Source organism: Mesoplodon mirus (genome assembly GCF_964341445.2).
Source record: "Mesoplodon mirus genome assembly, chromosome: 2".
Lineage (NCBI taxonomy): Eukaryota > Metazoa > Chordata > Mammalia > Artiodactyla > Ziphiidae > Mesoplodon > Mesoplodon mirus.
The window spans coordinates 90412931-90432596 of record NC_138977.1 but is presented as its reverse complement, the minus strand read 5'-3'; the positions used below and the strand labels follow the sequence as shown (position 1 = coordinate 90432596).

General features: G+C 42.5%; 1 long non-coding RNA gene across 1 annotated transcript; it reads right to left on the bottom strand.

The window, feature by feature from the left end:
* Nucleotides 1-421: 421 nt before the first annotated feature.
* On the bottom strand, nucleotides 422-1702 carry LOC309815214. Its single transcript, XR_014295817.1, has 3 exons — nucleotides 1659-1702; nucleotides 1233-1370; nucleotides 422-510 (listed from the first exon to the last, which is right to left on the bottom strand). It is a non-coding gene; the product is annotated as an uncharacterized lncRNA (long non-coding RNA).
* Between the last annotated feature and the right edge of the window lie 17964 nt (nucleotides 1703-19666).

The window sequence follows — 19666 nt, the reverse complement described above, 5'->3', positions numbered from 1 at the left end:
TTTTGACTTCTTTTAGGTTCAATGTAATTATATATTATAAAGAGCTTATATTCTCAACAATAAGTCTCTGGTCCTTAACACTCCCCCCCCACCCCCAAACTGACCTAATCCCCATCTGAATACTTCTACCGTTTAACCAGGACACTAAATCTCAAGAGAGATAAGTGACTTTTCATAGTTTACATAGCCAAAAAGGTACATATAAGGCTCCCTGTTCAGGGCTATGCATATGTGATGGAATCTCAATTCACTACCTGAACTACTGCTTCATCTGTAATTTTACAGTATCCACTTCACAGAGTTGTGAGAATTAAACCACCAGCACTATCCCACTGCCCTAAACTCCCAAGCCACTGCAGATACATGGTTGCTACAAGTTATGTGAGAACAGTTGACCTCATTGGAGGCACTTGTATGTTGTCAACTGCAGAGTGATAGTTGGTGTAAGTCAGTTAAAATACCAGTGTCAGGGCATTCCAGCTTCATTGGCTTGTACCTGTAGTCTTCAACCTATAAAAAGAAAAGTTTTAAAATTACCTTTCTGAACAAATAGAGAAAAACAAACAAACAAAAACCTTTGAGGTATTCTTTTCAGATTGTCTCAAAGGATATCCAGAAAAAGCCTTTTGTACACCTGTTCCATCGTCTAGATTTTTTTCCATCTTCAGAGATGACCACAATACCCATATTCCCTTCTCTATTTGAAAACACTAGCTGGTATCCCCAGAGGAGTCTAAAAAGCAGGCCTGAAGGTACCGTCAAACCTAAGGTTAAGTTTATCACTTTGCTATTAACTATACAAATATCACTAAGGAGCTAAAACTGAAAGAAAATCTTCTGGTTCAGCTGTGACTCCAGACAGGATCCAAAGAGGAGTTATACAATCTCTTCTCTGGGTTTTATGGAGATTTTCTTTACCCTTCTGTGTTAGCCTCTTAAGGCACTGCGTCAACCTTAAAAGGGCACAGGAAAGGGCGATTTGGGTTTTTCACAGGGTTCTCTACGATTTCCTGCGTTCCTCTCGTCAGTGTCCATGGACCTCAGCAGTTTCTTTAACCGAGTCTGAAAACCCACTAAAAGCAGCTGTTCTGCTTGTGAACGTCCGTTTCCTTTGTTAAAGGAGAGCCGGATTCGGGCCTTTGCACCAAACACGTGCTTGGGAACCCTCCGGTCGCCATTGGCCACGTGCTCGGGCCCGGGTCATTTCACCTCACTCAAGGACGGGGACATACCTGCGTTTAGAACTCAGACCGCTGCACCCGCAGTCGTTGGAGACAAACTCCCCAGGCTCACGGTCGGTCCGAGACCCGCTGTTGCCGCCGCAGGCTGGGCCTGGCCCGAACCCGCTACAAAGTAGCCGCGGCTGCGCCCTGGGGAAGCAAAGCGCAAACTTGTTACCGCGCCCGGGCCTGGCCGCCGGGAAGCCTCGGGGCGGTTCGGCGCGGCGCGTGTGCCTAGCGCGGCCCCGGGACGGGCACAGTCGCCCGCCCCCCCGGGCCGCCGAGGGCTGCTCTACCCCTGCGTTCTGGCCGCCGGGAACAGTGGAGCTCCGGGCGGGCAAAGCTCGAGGGGACACGGGGCAAGCCCAGCCCCACCCGGACCCGCGGACCGGCCGAGTGCCCCTCCACCCCCACCCCCCTGCGCTGACCCACACTCACCACTCAATTCAGCAAGACTGAGGGCGATGCGGGCGTGCGGCGCCGAGACACTGCAGTCAGGGCGGGGCGGGGGCGGGAGGAGGAGAAGGAGAGGGTAGGGGCGGGGCGGGAGGAGGAGAAGGAGGGGGTAGGGGCGGGGCGGGAGGAGGAGAAGGAGGGGGTAGGGGGGGCGGGCAGCCAATCCCCGGGAAGTCTCCGGAGGCGGGTGGTGCGGGTCCGGCCATTGGTGCCCGCGGTCCCTGGCCGGTCAGGGTCTTTCTGGTCTTTCCGTGGCGGAAGCATGAGCTAAGCCTACGCGGAGCAAGCTTCTCGGAAGCTCCAGGAGTCTTGACGCCTCCCCAGGCTTTGGCGCTCGTGGATCTGGTTCTCTGAGGCCAAAGTGCCTTCCTCTGGACTCTCCTTAGGAAGCTCTAGCCATTACCCCAGGGCTGAGCCAGGACCCAAGAGATTCCCCTTCTTACGACTACTCAAGTTCAGTATGTGTTTAGAACTTGTCCTGCTAAACTGTAAGCTTAGAGGCTCGGACCACGTCTTCTTGAACACGCTCACCCCATGGTCCCTCCTAAACTTGGGAGGACCAGCCTCCTTTCTTCATGCTCTCTGTTCATTCATTCACAGGGTTCAATAAGTAGATTGGGGGGGGGGAGTGGCGCGGGGGGGCTATGTTGGGGGTGAGGTGGGAGGTAGGGAGGGAGGCACTGTAATCCTTCCCGAGGTGACGGACTCAAACTTGGCAAACGATTAAGTGGGTTTAAATTGGAGTATGTGCTAAAGTGAGAACTTCTATTCCTGTTCTAAGAGTTTACCTTCTGTTAACAAATTTAATCCTCAAAATATTTTTAATCATCCCCACATTATAGGTGGGGAAGCCGAGACATGTCGAGTAACTTTCCAAAGTCACAGAGAAGCTAACAAGTGGTGGATTTGGGATTTGAACCCAAACAATTTGAAGGCAGAGCCCCTCAAAACGCTGTACTACATTGCTCTCCTCAAGTGGGTGGAGTCGGGAGCGAAGGGAAACAAGTGGCCTACGTTTGATTGGCTGATCAAGGTAGGCATCTCCAGTGGAGTTGGGGGTCTACAGGCACAAAGAACAGCTTATGGTAGAGCCTGGAGGTAGAATGGAAAGCGCTTGACCTGTTAAGGAACCCAGAGTGTAAATGGAACTTAAGGATGTAGGAGCAGAGTGGCCTGAGAAGAGACTGGGGCTAGACCATGCAGGAGGCCCTGGTGGAGTTTGTGTTTTATGCTGAGAACAATGGAAAGCTGTTCAAGCATTTTATTTTATTTATTTTTTATTAATTTTTTATTGGAGTATAGTTAGTTTACAATGTTGTGTTAGTTTCTGTTGTACAGCAAAGTGAATTAGTTATACATATACATATATCCACTCTTTTTTAGATTCTTTTCCTGTATAGGTCATTACAGAGTATTGCATAGAGTTCCCTGTGCTATACAGTATGTCCTTATTAGTTATCTATTTTATATATAGTAGTGTGTAGATGTTCAAGCATTTAAAAATGGAGGATGATAGGACCTGATGCAAACTGTGGTTTATTAATTAATTTATTTATTTATTTTTGGCTGTGTTGGGTCTTCGTTTCTGTGCAAGGGCTTTCTCTAGTTGCAGTGAGCTGGGGCCATTCCTCATCCCGGTGTGCAGGCCTCTCACTGTCGCGGCCTCTCTTGTTGCGGAGCACAGGGTCCAGACGCGTAGGCTCAGTAGTTGTGGCTCACGGGCTTTGTTGCTCCGCGGCATGTGGGATCCTCCCAGACCAGGGCTCGAACCCGTGTCCCCTGCATTGGCAGGCAGATTCCCAACCACTGCGCCACCAGGGAAGCCCCGAAGCTGTGGTTTAAAGATGTGATTAAGATGATTTGAGGAAAAGAAATGTAATAAAATTTATCAATAAATCCTAGCAGCCAGTCACTACCTTGCAGATATTCATAAGATCATAGTAAAATGGGTTAAGGTGGCAGAGGGAACACCCATTCACTGTCTCTTCATCCTTCTTCTCTCAGAGTCTTCCAAACAGAGACTCTAGCAGGGAGCAGGCTCTGGATTGCCAAGCTGAGATTCAACAACATGACCCTGGCTGTAGGAAGATGTTCCTCTTCTCTTTTACTGCCTTGCATAGAAACACATTAATCCTAGTATCTTCCTCAGACCTTTTTTTAAAAAAATTTTTTCTGGTTGTACTGCATGGCATGTGAGATCCTAGTTCCCTGACCAGGGATTGAACCTGTACCCCCTGCAATGGAAGCGTGGAGTCTTAACCACTGGACTGCCTGGGAAGTCCCCTTCCTCAGACCTTTTTCAATCCACTTGGTTAAGAGCAGGCAGGGCTATCAGTGACCTGATAGATCACTAGGAGATGGATCCAGTTACCAGAAGTGGGCAGAAGGTCTCAGCCAAATTTGGAAGATGAGGTGGAGAAGCTTGGTTCTGATGCCCAGCAATCTCCCCTACATAAAATGAAGATAGTTTTAGTTACTTAGAAATGATGGGTCAACCCACAGAAAGGCTCCCTGAGATCCACAGACTCAAACATAAAAATGGCCAATTGCCTGCACTCTCTATGCAGCCACCAAGACTTCTGGACAAAAAGCTGCTGGGAAGTGATCTGGGAACAGTTTAACACTGCTTTTCTCCACCCTCTTTGGGATGGAATATATATCACATGTTCCTCTTCTTTTTTACTGCCTTGCACGGAAACACATTAATCCTAGTATCTTCCTCAGACCTTTTTTTTTAAAAAAATTTTTCTGGGCACACTGCGTGGCATGTGAGATCCCAGTTCCCTGACCAGGGATTGAACCCACGCCCCCTGCAATGGAAGTGTGGAGTCTTAACCACTGGACTGCCTGGGAAGTCCCCTTCCTCAGACCTTTTTTAATCCACTTTTTTTTTTCCAATGTAGAAAAGTCCTAATAATAAACCTGAAGCTCTCTTAGTCCCGTTTTTGTGGTAAAGCCCAGCTCGTTCATAGTTGATAAATGTCAGAAGAGAGGCTGACATCCATGTATAAAGAAGGAAGTGGTACATGTTAAAAGTGAGATGGACTTAACCAGCAACATGAAAATGACTTGTAATATTTTTGTATTTGTTTTGATATTTGTAATTTTTTAATAATTTATCGTTGTTCATTCATTTATTCATTGTTTATATCCCATTTTAGTCCAAAAAGAATATGAATGTAGTTTATAAGACTATATTACAATGATATTTTTAAAACAGTGAGGAAATTGGATTGCAGGAAAATAAGATAAAGTCTGGGGCGAGTACACAAAATATAACCCATGAAGCGCTGTACACTTGCTGAAAGAAGGCCAAAAATTTTGCTCTGAGCTGCTTAGCAGTCAATGCGAAAATCAGAAAATGGAAACAAATCAGACACTCAAGAGAAGCACAAAGATTCCTGAAGGAAATTTCCTCCACAGATCTTCATAAAGAGGGCATTGCAATCAACTTCCTCAATATCAATAACCTAAAAAAATGTTTGTAATTCACATGTCTGAGATTTCTGACACCCAGGCGGAGGATTTCCTAGTCAAGGTGATTTCACATACTTAAACTCACTTAAAACAATTTTTCATGTGGCAAGATGGTTATCGGTCAGGCCAGGTGACATTTGAGAAGGAAATTGCATCTGATTATGAAGCAGATAGGCCACACTCTATAAAAATACTGAAATCAGTGATTGAAAACAAGTAGTATGCTCCCAGAAGAAAGATATGGCAATTTGGGTTAATTCCCTGGTCAAAGATTCAGCATTAAGTTGTTTGTGTGTGTGTGTATGTGTGTGTGTGTGTGTGTGTACAGTATTAGATTTTTAAGACAACTAAATCTTTAACAAGATTATAAAATTAGGAAGTTCTCAACAATAAAATCCTAAGTCCAGCACAGCACATCAAAGTACAGATTTGTTTTGATGTGAAGTTAATTCATTGCTTAGAGTAAATATCAACTGAATATTCAGTTAACAAGAATTTTATCCTCTTAGAACTTAAAGTTGCCTTTAAAATTTTTTTTTATTAATTTATTTATTGGCTGCATTGGGTCTTCGTTGCTGCGTGCGGGCTTTCTCTAGTTGCGGTGAGTGGGGGCTACTCTTCATTGTGGTGCAGGGGCTTCTCATTGTGGTGGCTTCTCTTATTGCGGAGCACGGGCTCTAGGTGCGTGGGCTCCAGTAGTTGTGTCACGCGGGCTCAGTAGTTGTGGTGCGTGGGCTTAGCTGCTCCGTGGCATGTGGGATCTTCCCGGACCAGGGCTTGAACCCGTGTCCCTTGAATTGGCAGGTGGATTCTTAACCACTGCGACACCAGGGAAGTCCCGCTTTTCTCTTTTTTAAAAATGACCAAGGAACTTTGAGCTCAGTGCCTTTGTAGTCTGTCCATTAATTTTTCTGAGTTTATGGAATTATTCTCAATTCTCCCTCTGACCTTTTCCTGTTGAAAAGCTAAAAAGTAAGAACCTGCCTCTAATATTTGCCCTTCAATCTCACCCTAACACTGCAGGTACAACTGAAATTTTTGGAATCAAAACACATTAAAATAATCAAGAGGCCCTGAGTTCCTTCATTCTTAAATTTTTATCATGAAAATTCCCAAATATGCCCAATGATAAAATTCAGCAAGTCCCTGTATATTTATCTTCCAGTCAACAGCTATCAACCAAAACCAGCATTTATTTTGCATACTTGTTCCATCTATCTACCTTTTTTCTTGAAGTATTTTAAAGAAAACCCCCAGATATCATGTTATTTCACCCCTCAATATTTCAGTATTAATCTCAAAAGAAAAGACGTAATCGTACCTGACAACAATGCCAGCATGATTGTTAAGTAAACAATAATTCGAAATTCATATTCGATTTCCCCCATTGTCTAAAAATGTTTGTTTTACAGTTTGTTTGAATCAAGATTCAAACAAGGTTTACTTATTGTATTTAGTTATGTCTTCAAAGCTTAAGCCTCTTCTGGTGAAGAAAAAAATGTCCTCCGTTTTTCTTTTTTTTTTTTAATTCCAACACCTTTAACTTTTTAAATAACAGTTTTGGAGATATAATTCAGATACCATAAAATTCACCCTTTTAAAGTGTGCAACTCAGTATTTTTTAGTATATTCATAGAGTTGTACAATCATCACCATTATCTAATTTCAGAACATTTTCATCGCTCCAAAAAGAAACTCTCACCCACTAGCAGCCACTCCCTACCTCTCTCCTCCCCACATCCTCTAGCTGTCTCTTTGGATTTGCCTATTCTGGACATTTCACATAAATGGGATTGTATAATACAAGATGTGGTCTTTTGTTTCTGGCTTCTTTTACTTAGCATAATGTTTTCAAGGCTAAACAAACAAAGAGTAGTGCTATGCAGTGCTGGATTTTATTCCTTTTTATGGCAGAATAATATTCCGTTGATTGGACATACTAAATTTTGTTTACCTGTTTATCAGCTGGTAGACAGGTCAGTTGTGCTGTGGTGTGTTCCACATGCTGGCTGATTGCTTTCTCCTGCTGCTGTTTAACTTGTGTCTTTATCCTGTTTTTCTCAAAGACTTGAGAGAAACCTCACATTCTTGAAAACTTGGTTGTCAGACTTTAGTGTGTGAAAGAACTACCTGCCACACTTGCTAAAGGTGCAGAATTCCAGGCTCATCAGCGGAGAGTCTGATGTAGTCTGATTGGAGAGGGGACCCAGGAATCTGCATTTTTTAACCCACCAGTTGATTCTGATGCAGGTATTCCCAGAATACACTTTGAGAAATTCTGCTAAGTGTCCCTAAACCTTGATTTTAATAGCACTTGACATTTCACAGAAAAGCCATAATAGCAACTGGTAGATTATTGACTAAGACTTTTAAAAAACAAAGTTGGAAATATTACTATAGAATGACGATAATAAAAAGGGCCTAAGTTAATACCCTGGCTGATGTCTTCCGGGTTGGAGATAGACGTTTGCAGGAATGATGGCCAGGAGAATTGTGTTGTGATTGTTAATTAGGCACCCTGGAGTGAGTGAAGTAGCCAAATTTAGTTTTAAAGGCAATGAAAGCCAAATAGCCTCTAAGAATTAAATTACTGCACCAATCTTTACAGTATTGACCTCAACATTTACAAATGTGCTCAGATCGATTAATTAGAATACTTCTTGATTCAGGAAATTTTAATTCTTAATCCGAAGCCATTTTCTGTTAGGTAAGCAAGAACAAAGTAGGTTGTAAATATTCTAAGAGGGCTCCTCTTTTCCTCTAGACATAGGCTACAACAAAGTACAACCATGTTTGCTTCAACACTTTTTCACTATCTAAATAGTGCATTTTAAACACCCCAAACTCCTGAGTATGAAGAGTGGTTTTCCCTTAATTTAATGACAAGGGTTTTCTTCCTTCCTTCCTCCCTCCCTCCCTTCCTTTATTAATTTTTTTATTTCTTTTGATGTTGACCATTTTTAAAGTCTTCATTGAATTTGTTACAATATTGCTTCTGTTTTTATGCTTTGGATTTTTGGCTGCATGGCATGTGGGATCTTAGCTCCCAGACCAGGGATTGAACCCTCATCCCTTGCATTGGAAGGCGAAGTCTTAACCACTGGACTGCCAGGGAATTCTCAAGGATTTTCTTTCACTTAATAGATGAGTGATGATTTAAAGGTCTTTTAATGATTGTTGAGCAGCCAAAGTAGCAATAGCAAATGGAGTTCCATTTATTCTGTGCATCTCATTAAGCTATTACAGAAGAGAGTAATGTGGGGAAAAAAACCACCAGTGCTTTTTTGGGCTGTGAGAGAAAAAAATGGATTTCAGGATATGAAAACTTAGTTCTGGGCATTTATAGGGGAGTTGCCAGGAGAAGGGAACGCTTAATTCCTGAGTAATAATAACCTCAACTTCTTGACTCATTAGCCTGACTTGTAATGGGTGAGTGCCTATAGCAAAAGTATATTTTAAAAAAACTTTTTATTATGAAAAATTTCAAGCATACCCCCAAATAAGGAGAAGCTTCACATACTCAGCACCAGTCTTCAGCAATTAGCAATATTTTGCCAATCTCATTTCATCTGCCCACCCCCCTTTATTTTTACTCAGTCATTTTCAAGGAAGTTCCAGACATTATGTCATTTCACCAGTAAAAATTTTAGTTTGCATTTCTAGATTGATAAAAACATTTTAAACCATAACTATTTGCCATTATTACACCTAATAATTTTTTTTAATTATCCTCTAATACCAGGTCCATGTTCAGATTTTCCCGATTGTCTCAAAACTCTCTCTTTACAGTTGGTTTTTTCTAATCAGAATCCAAACAAGATCCACACATAGCATTTGGCTATGTCTTTAAGTCTCTCTTATTTGATAACGATCCTCCTCCTTTACCTGATCACTGATTTGTTGTAGAATTTGGGTAATTTCTCCTGTAAAATGACCCACATTCTGGATTTGTCTGTTTCCCCTTACTGGCATTTAGTGTGTTTCTTTATCTTCATTTAACTTCTTTCTTTTTCTTTTTTTAACTTGTTTATTTTCTATAAACTGGAGATTCAAGTTGAATTTTGGGTCGAGAAAACCTTCCATACTTCTGGTGCATCACGTTGCAAGGCCCGTAATGGCATACTTGTCCCATTTTTCTAGGTTTTATTAGTGGGTTGAGGTGGTGTCCTCCACTACCAAGTTAGCCATTACGCTTTCACTGAATGGCTTTAGCTTCCACTTATGCTCATTCCTTAAACTCTTGTTTCATAGCTGTAAAATAAATTACAAAATTTTAAAAATCACTCCTTCTGCATTTATTAGCTGGACTTCTATAACAAACAACTTTCTCTCAAACACTATTTGATTACCCCCAAAAAACAGTTCATATGGGAAAGGCAGGATAAACTCTTTTTCTTTGCCTACGCACCCCCCCCAATTTCAGAGTTATACAACCTCGATAATTACAGGAGGGTTTCATATTTATCATGGATTCAGGATTTTTATATTCAGGTTTTATATTCATTAAAAGTATGTTTTTAAAATTGCTGTTGGAGATGGTACCATGAAGCATTGGCATCAGCCTTCTGAGACAGCGTTTCTCAAAGTATGGCCACAGACCATATATATCAGGATCCCCCGGGGCATTGGTTAATATGTAAATTCCTGGTCCCCATCAAGACCTACTGGGTCAGAGTCTTTGGGAGTAGAGCCCTAGAATCTGCATGGAATCTGCATTTCTAACAAACTTCTCTAGGGATTTCTAAAATAGCTATGGAATGGATAGCCTTATGGGATTACCTCATCAGAGCTTGGGGACAAAACACCAAGTGGGTACATACCCGAGCAGTTACTTCAAAATAAGGTCACAAGGGCTTCCCTGGTGGTGCAGTGGTTGAGAGTCCGCCTGCCGATGCAGTGGACGCGGGTTCGTGCCCCGGTCCGGGAAGATCCCACATGCCGCGGAGCGGCTGGGCCCGTGAGCCATGGCCGCTGAGCCTGCGCATCCGGAGCCTGTGCTCCGCAACGGGAGAGGCCACAACAGTGAGAGGCCCGCGTACCGGGGAAAAAAAAAAAAAGGTTCCAAGATCAATGACCACTGATAATTCAAGAAAAGAGAGGGTGGATACATTAACTCCTTCAAGAAGGGCCCAACAGACAGGAGTAGTACTATGCAGTCCTGGACCCCATACAGCACTCTGCCCTGGTTGAGACAATCTAGGTTCTGACTACCCATTGTTACTAGAACTCTGGGAAACTTTCACAACAGTAAATCCTGTACAGCGTGGCTCTACATGACATTGAACTCATCTCTCCTGTGGATTCCCATGGACCACTGTTGTTCACATCTGTAGCCTCAGATCCTGCACAGCTGCTGTCCACTGGGCCCCAGAGACTCCCACTGCATGATATGTGGCATCGCATCAGGTAACATGGTTGTGTATCCATTAGGACATGGGGTGCCATTTGTATTTGAAGGATCACTTAGTACTGTTCTCATACGTTCTATTTTTGAATTGCTTATCTCCTCTAGGGAACATACTTTCAATATTTTATTAAAGTCCCCGAATGCTTGACATTTTGAGCAACAGATTTGTTTAGTTGGTTTTTTAAATAAGTGATGATCCATTCTTGTAATTTCATTTGCCTTTATTTATTGAATTTTAAATAGCATTGTTGAATGCACTGACTCACCGGGGTTGGGGGGTGGGGAATACAGATGCTTAGAAGAAGAGCCAAGCTTGCAGACCTTGCCAGTTGAATTTTCTACAGGTTAGAGAAAGCTAAACTACATCTCTCAGCATGTTTCTACCCATGTACTTGGGAAGAGAAAATGGGAATCAGGCTCCTGGGGCGTAACAGAAGTCCCAGATCTCCCTGAATGAATGCAGCCCCATTGTCTGTCAGTGAAGCTCTGTATTATGCCAATATCCAGCCCATGGAAAGAGCATGGCAAAGGAAAGCATTGGGCAATCCAGCAGGGCCCTGCAGGGGACCGGAATTACACACACAGCCTGTTTTGAGATTCTTCAAGTTGCTGCCAAAGCCCTGGCATGGAGCTCCAGGCAGAAACCTGGCCTTGATACTATTCGATAAGGGCAGGAGTCATAAATTCAAATGACTGTGGGGGCCAGGAAGGCAGCATAAAGGAGTGAAGAGGCCTGGACAGGAGACTGGTGGATTAGGGAAATATGTCCCCACTGAAGGAAGCCACCCGTCAGCTTCTCCTGGCTGTTACCGGGAACAAGGTCCCTGAATGGCTAGAGCTTTTGATATTTCAAGAAAGGCTGATAATCTGAATTTTTATGTGAATTCTCTAGATTTCAAATGTTGGCATTAATTCAAATAGATTTTAAACACTGCAATGGTTAAACTAAATACGTCTGTGCGTCATTGTTTTGGGACTTTTGATTTAAGGAAATACAGTACCTTAAATTAATACCACAGTGAAATAGAGGAGAGCTTGTATTTCCCAGACCAAGATGGTAAAAGTTAGAGTCTATAGATGGTTTGCTGATGCTGTTAGCAGAGACTCAAACCATGAACTTTTTTTTTAAAGAAGACAAGAATGTCTTCTTTTCCTTCTTTTTTAAAAATAAATTTATTTATTTTATTTATTTTAATTTTGGCTGTGTTGGGTCTTAGTTGCTGCACCCGGGCTTTCTCTAGTTGCAGCGAGCGGGGGCTACTCTTCGTTGTGGTGCGTGGGCTTCTCGTTGCGGTGGCTTCTCTTGTTGCGGAGCATGGGCTCTGGGTGCACGGGCTTCAGTAGTTGCAGCACACGGGCTCAGTAGTTGTGGCTTGTGTGCTGCAGAGCACAGGCTCAGTAGTTGTGGCACCCGGGCTTAGTTGCTCCACTGCATGTGGGATCTTCCCGGACCAGGGCTCCAACCCATGTCCCCTGCACTGGCAGGCGGATTCTTAACCACTGTGCCACCAGGGAAGCCCTCAAACCATGAACTTTATAGGGATAAATTAGCTATCTTTTGGTCAGTAGCCAGAGGCTAGACATTTGTAATTGTGTGCCATTTGTCATCTAGAAGCTCTGGATCAATATATATAGATCATTGCAGAACCATAATTCAAAGTCCATGGTCTATTGATTGTGGGTCAATGGTGACATCTTCCTACAAGAAAGCCATCACATTATAGAGCTAGCCCCCTGACCCCCTTGAGTCCTCAGAGGAAGAGAGAGCAGAGTATTTACAAGGATTGCTTTATAAAACTCTAAGACTTGACTTGCTGGCAAAGAAAGTAGTGAGAATTTAGGCAGACTGCTTTGCCTTTCTGAAGAGTGATAGCCAGATAGCATGTTCTGTTGAGATTGGATTTCAGTGTTGAGTTGTCTTCTAATTAGTCAGAGAGAGAAAGCATGGCTATATAATTACAACATGTGGACAGAGTGTTCTTTCATGGTTAACTACGTGCACTTACAAAATTAATCTGGACTCTGGGAAATTAAATTGAGTTTAAAGAGAAATTTTAGACTTAAGAAAGCACATTGATTAAAATTTTGGGTATCCTATAAAAGACCAGGGGTGTATGGACTAGAATTCTAGTTCTACCTCTGTCTGCAACCGATATGGGTCTTAACCATTTAACCTCTCCTGGTTCCAAGTTGGTTGAATTAGATGAATCTAAGTGTAATATTCAATTGTTCTACAACTTCATTTTTTTTAAAGCTGGTTGCTTTCTGTTACTGCTTATAGTCGTTGACTATTCATTTTTCTATCTTGTTTCATTTCGAGGAGATATTAGATGAATCCTTCTGTTTGCTACAAAAAAATGGATGGACCTGTCACATATATATGTTATTATTTTTATACTAGTTGGGACATGGACTGCTCATTGAGATGGGCTTAAAAGGAAATAGGATGATGTGGACTCAGTACCAAAAATATTTTGATGAGCATTATTAAGTTATATATGGTTCCCTCTGTTCTGCTATAAAAGGAAACACAATCGTTGTTTATTAAAATACAGTATTTTAATACCACAATGAAATACACACACACACACACACACACACACACACACACTCTCACCAAAATGGCTAAAGTTAAAAAGTTTGATAGGTCTCCGGCCTCGCTCCCGGGATACACATCTCAGCTCGCGGGTCACTGCCGGCGGGGCGCGCGCGCGGGTTGGCGCGGAGGCCTTGGGGCCTGGGCCTGGCCACCGCCTCCTCCTCCGCCGCGGGCTCCGAGGGGCCGCGAGATGCAGCCGCGGGGCCCTCCCCCCAGCGTAGTCCCCCACTAACGGGGACTTCACCTCTGTCTCCTCAGCAGACGCGAAAGACCAGCAGCATTGGCATTACTGGGCTCTAGTAATGCAGAATCTGCCTTAATCATAATTTACATTTTGACAAGATCATCCTTCAGTGATTCATATGCACATTAAAGCTTGAGAGGCGCTGACTGAGAATATTATGAAAGATCAACAAAAAGAGGAAAATTTTTTATAGCTAAAAGATCAGGGGCAGTTTAATATTGGTAATATTTTGCCACATTTTGAAAGATAGGTAGTGTTTTGTATATGTAGGACAGAGGGAGTATGTCCATATGCAAGGGGCTGCATATGAGCAAGTCCCTAACACCAAGAAATGGCTTAATAAGAATGGGATTTTAAAAAATTCATCATACACAATAAATGCTATGCAAAGGAGGTTCAGGGACTTCCCTGGTGGTGCAGTGGTTAAGAATCCTCCTGCCAATGCAGGAGACACGGGTTCGAGTCCTGGTCTGGGAAGATCCCACATGCCGCAGAGCAACTAAGCCCATGCGCCACAATTACTGAGCCTGTGCTCTAGAGCCCGTGAACCACAACTGCTGAGCCCATGTGCCACAACTACTGAAGCTCACGCACCTAGAGCCTGTGCTCCGCAACAGAGAAGCCACCACAATGAGAAGCCCGCGCACTGCAACGAAGACCCAATGCAACCAAAAATAAATAAATAAAATAATTAATTTTTAAAAAAAGAGGTTCAAAGGTGGAAGTGGTTAACTGCAGGAAGGGATCAAGGAAGCCTTCAGAGACAGATGAGGTACATTTTGAAGGAAAAGAAGTTCTTCAGGTTGAAAAGAGGGAAAAGCATTCACTTAAAAATTATTCAAATGCAATAATTGGTCGAGGCAGTCCCTGTATTTTATACTTCTCAATCTTCACAGACCTAAAACAATGCTGATTTAGACCATGAAAAAAAGAAGAGTCTGATAATCCTAAGTACAGGTAGGGTGTGAAGCAAGAGGAACTCTGACACTCTGCTAGTGCAAGTATTAGTATGACCACTTTAAAAACCGGTTTGGCATTATCACCCCATTTGAACACATGCCTACCCTATGGCCCAGCAACTTACACCTAAATGTATATCCAACAGAAATGTGTGCCCGTGTTAACCAAAGGACACATATAAGAACGTTCATAGAAGCATTTTTGGTAATAGCCTCAAGCTGGAAACAAACCAAATACCTGATGGTGTTGAATTTGTATATAAATTGTGACTTCTTCGTACAACACAATACTATACAGCAACAAAAACTAACCAACTACAGCTTTTCTGAGCAAAATGGCTGAATCTCATAATACTGAGCAAAAGAAGCCAGGCAAAAAAGAGTTACACACTGCATGGTTTTATTTATAGCAACACAAACAGAAAACTCAGGCAAAACTAAGCTATGGATTTAGAAGTCAGTGTAGGGGTTACCTTTGGGGGAGAGAGCACAGTGGTTGAGAGGAGTGTGGGTGAGGACTTCAGGATGCTGGTTATGTTCTATTTCTTTACCTGGGTGGTGGTGTACAGGTGTGCCTGTTTTGTGACAATTCACTTAAGATTTATGCATGTATTTATGTTTTAATTAAAAATTAAATTTTCTGAATGTATGTTTCAATTTAAAATATTAAAAACATAGGAAAGTTTCATGCTTTGTGCTTAGACATGATATCAACAGCTCTTTTAGTAATAACCTATAGGAATCAATAATAGCTGTTGCTGAAACATTATTTTATAACAGTGACTTCAACTAAGTGGCTCATAATTACGCCCCCAAAAAGAAGATAAGTAAGCTATCTTGAATAGTCCTTTTTATTCAAAAATAAAGTCTAAACAGCAATGAGTATAGTGTGCTTCAAATGGAAACATCTACAGATCATTGTTTCAAAGGTTCCAGTTGAACCAGAATTCCATCAAAAACAGCATAAATCACTTGTAATCATTTGAATCAATTAGTACTCTTGAAACTTTTGAATCTATTTACCTAGTTCATGCAGAGCTTGAAAGGCTTATCAAATGAGTATGTATAGCATTCAGAGCTGTCACCTCCTCAGAGCCTCTTTTTGGTCCCTGGTGACAGTGAGTGATGACTGGCATGTGTATAGTGCTTTTCAAGGTACATAGCACCACAGCCACCAGTAGGAGGATCTGCTCATGTGGCCTTACCAGTGTCACCCTTAATTTGGCTGTCTGACCCTACTTTCTGAGAAGAAATGCAAGAGTAGAACCCTAAGCCTTCACTGGGGACGAAGTTGTACAGTGAGAGAGTTCAGGACAGTCTTATCTTGTTTTCAATGAACCACATGGTTGCCAGCTTTCTAGAAGGGCATGATCACAAAAGGAGAATTACAGGTGCTGCTGCCTGAGGGAAGTCTCATTCCAGGTGCCACTTGTGAATCCCTGCCCTTCCACCAGGTGGCAGTGGTGGTCGGGAGGCTGTTAAAACTATGGAAGTGATCACACATGGGCTGGGAGCACACTAAGGTACAATCTGGTGAGAAGGCATACATCTTTCCTTTATTGTAAATAGTGTTTATGGACATGGAAGGAATGTAAATGCCCCCAAAGAAAGTCTGTTCGAAATCTGATTAGGCTATTAGAACAACTATTCTCTTACCCTAGAGAGTCTTCTTCTAATCTTATCCTTTCAATCGCCCATTCAACAAATATTTATTGAGTGCCTTCTATGTGCCTTAGTATTCTAAGGGGTATGGCAGTAAACAATGCAGTCAAAACCTCTAGGGAGCGATGGAGCGTCTATTCCTGTCTACTAAGAAGATGGAGGCCATCTCATGTTAATTTCCTCAATCTAATGGATGTACTTCCTCCTTTCCAAAGCTCTTGGGCCCTTGACATGACCCCTACCCTTCTAATAAGGGCACTCCATCAAGCCTTACTTGTAGATTCACAACTCCTCACATTTTGATGACAAATGTACTAATAATTATGGTAGAAGGGATAAATAAGATGACCAAACCATTCCATTGATTCCCTTGCCATTCCATTGATTCCCTTGCCTCCCTTAAGGTGCTGAGATCTCTCCTTATTTTATGACCAAATCTCTCTAGAAGTCTTATTTCTAAATGAGGGAAGCTCATTTGCTTCAACTTCCTCGCCACACACTTACCTTCTAAACCCTGCCCTCCTCATACCCATGAGGGCTGTAAATTCTATATAATTCAGTTCAGAACTTGGAGGAAAGAGAAAACCACCAGGAAAGCAGGGTGGTGAGTAAAATGGTTCTGATTAAGTGAGCCAAGTGTTGTAGGGAAAGAATTAATTACCTGTTAATTATCTGAGAGACTCCTGTGTGCACCTAGCATTGTGCCAGGCATTTCAGGTTTCTAAAGAAACATCAAGGGACTTCCCTGGCAGTCCAATGAGTGAGACTTTGCCTTCCAATGCGGGGGAGGGGGGGGGCTGGAGGGGTGTGGGTTTGCTCCCTGGCCAGGGAGCCGGGATCCCATATGCCTTGCAGCCAGGAAGCCAAGGCATGCAACAGGAGCAAAGCTGTAACAAATTCAGTGAGGACTTTAAAAATGGTCCACATCAAAAAAAAAAAAAAAATCTTAATGAAACGTCAAAAGTGACCTCTGATAAAAACCTACCAAGGAAGGTGAAACTGGGAAGTCTTCCTCTGGAAGTGAGCTTTGAATGGAGTTTTGAGGAGTGAGTGGACTTGAAATAGAAGGAAGAATAATCATCGGAGGGTGGGGCCGCAGGCCTGGAAGCATGAAGGGAGAGTGATGTAAATACTTGATTTCAAGGAGGCGCTTGCAAACCAGGCAGAGACCCATTCCATGAAGGTAATTTTGAGCTCTTCAATTGTCTAGTTCCCTATCTCTTCTTCCCTTGAAAGCCAAACACCTTTAGTCTGTTTTCTCACCTCCCTCTTATTTATGAATCCATTCCAATATGGATTAGCTAATATCCAATATCCTAACTGTTCCATGCAGACTTCCTTTGATAGAATTCAAAGAACTTTTGAGTAATAGGTTCTGGTGCAATAATGCTTAAATGAATCTGGGCAAGTTACTTAAACTCTCTGAGCTTCAGTTTTCTCTAAAATGAGGATTATATATATGCCTTCCTCATAGGGCTGTCAGAAGGATTAAATGCACGTTAAAGTTTTGTTCAAGAATTGAACATTGTCACTATTATTAATCATCTTCTTTGATCTCTTAGCTGTATTGGATACTTTTGACTACCTCCTCCCATCTTAAAATACTCTGGAGTTTGCCATGTTGCATGTTTGTTTGCTTTTCTTCTACCACATTAGCAGCACTGTGTTAGTTTTCTTTGGCTGCTCTTCCTCCGTCTGATCCTGCATGGTGGAGCTCTTTTTGACTATCCCTTTATCTATTCTCAGTCAAAACTCCTTGGCAGGGCTTCCCTGGTGGCGCAGTGGTTGAGAGTCCGCTTGCCGATGCAGGGGACGTGGGTTCATGCCCTGGTCCAGGAGGATCCCACATGCTGCGGAGCAACTAAGCTTGCACGCCACAACAACTGAGCCTGCACTCTAGAGCCCGCGCGCAGCAACAAAGACCCAATGCAGCCAAAAATAAATAAATAAATAAATTCATAAAAAAAGAAAACCTCCTTGGCAAAACTCTTCCTAGGCCATTTCATCCATAACCACATGTCCTCTGTTATCTTCTATATATTAATTACCTTTAGGTTTATCCCTCTGTTATCTTCTATATATATTAATTACCTTTAGGTTTATCCCTCTGTTATCTTCTATATATTAATTACCTTTAGCTTTATCTCCAGTCCAGACATCTCTTCTGAGCCCCAGTGGTACCTGATATAACTTTTCAGGTGTTTCATGGTTATCTGCAACTCAACGCCTCTGAAACCAAGTTCACTTCTTCTCAGCCACCTACACCTGCACCTTCTCCTCCAGCATTCCCTATTATAAAAAATGACATTCCTTTTCATTCTAGTCAGAAATTTGGGTTTCTTATCCTTGTCCCTCATCCCAGCAAATCACCAAATTCAGCTAACTACCTCCAAAAAAAATGTGTTTGATCTATCTGCTTCTCCCCTTTCCATTGCTATTCCTTACCTAAACCCAGGCTCCCAGCAGCTCTGGGACTCCCTCTCCACAGATTTCTAACTGGCCTCCCCTAGAGCCCTTTTGCTCTCCTTCAACCCTCTCTCCCCACACAGTAGCCAGCTACAGTCATCTCTTCTTTCAGTTAATCAAAATGTATTAACAAATAGAAATCTAATCATGTTCCAACCTAGCTTAAGAGTCCTTCAATGGCATTTCAGTCGGCACTTCAAAATAAGCCAATTGTTTCAAAGACTTAGGGAATCTTAACCACGCATAAATACATGCATGATTTTAGACGCAGTTTCCCCGTTGTAGGAACTCACTCCAAAGTTAGCTTATCCTTATTTTGTACTAAGTGCATGCAAGAAGTAGTGAAGACGTTCATAAACAGTTTCACACTAGAAATTGAGCAGTACGAGTGCTGTGACTGCCTTCTCTTATCCTCGGACCACCGGCGCCTCACACAGCATCTGGCCCAAAGCATGTCTTCAGGATTTGTTTGATACATGATGAAAAAGGGAAAAGGCTGTCATAAAGTTCCTCACAGAATTGAAATATAATCCTCAGAAACCAGTTTGGTTTTAAAGTACAGTCAGGAAAATGTTTTCCCCTGAGACAGCCAAATGTTTACTAGCACTTGCATCTCACATGAGCTGCAATAACCTATTTGGCAATGAGGAAAAAAGGGAAAGGAACGAATGTGCCAGGCACAGTGCCTGAGACCGGATGAGATTTTTTTAAATGCACAAGACAAGGTTCCTTCCCTCCAGGAGCTTCCAGGCCACTTGGAGAGAGGCAACTGTCCAAATAGTTAATATCTGATTTCTTGGCTGCTCTTACGGACAAGGCACTGTGTCCTTCCTAGGTGTAAAATGGTGAGCAAAAACAGACCTCTCTCACTTCACATCTAATGAGGGTTGGGAAGCACACATTAATCAATTACATGAACAATAATAATAGCAGTGTCACTTATGTAGTGGTTAGTGCATGTCAGGCATATTTTTTGTACTCTATATAATAACACTCCATGAAGGGGCCTCTTCTTTTTATGGATACAGAAATTTCCGCATAGAGAAGTTAAGACACTTGCCCAAGATCACACACCTAGTCCAGAGAGTCTGGATCCAGGATTCATTTTTTAACCACCCATTCTACTGCCTCCATGCTGTGTGCTAGATGGAATAAGCATATTCACAAATATAAGGT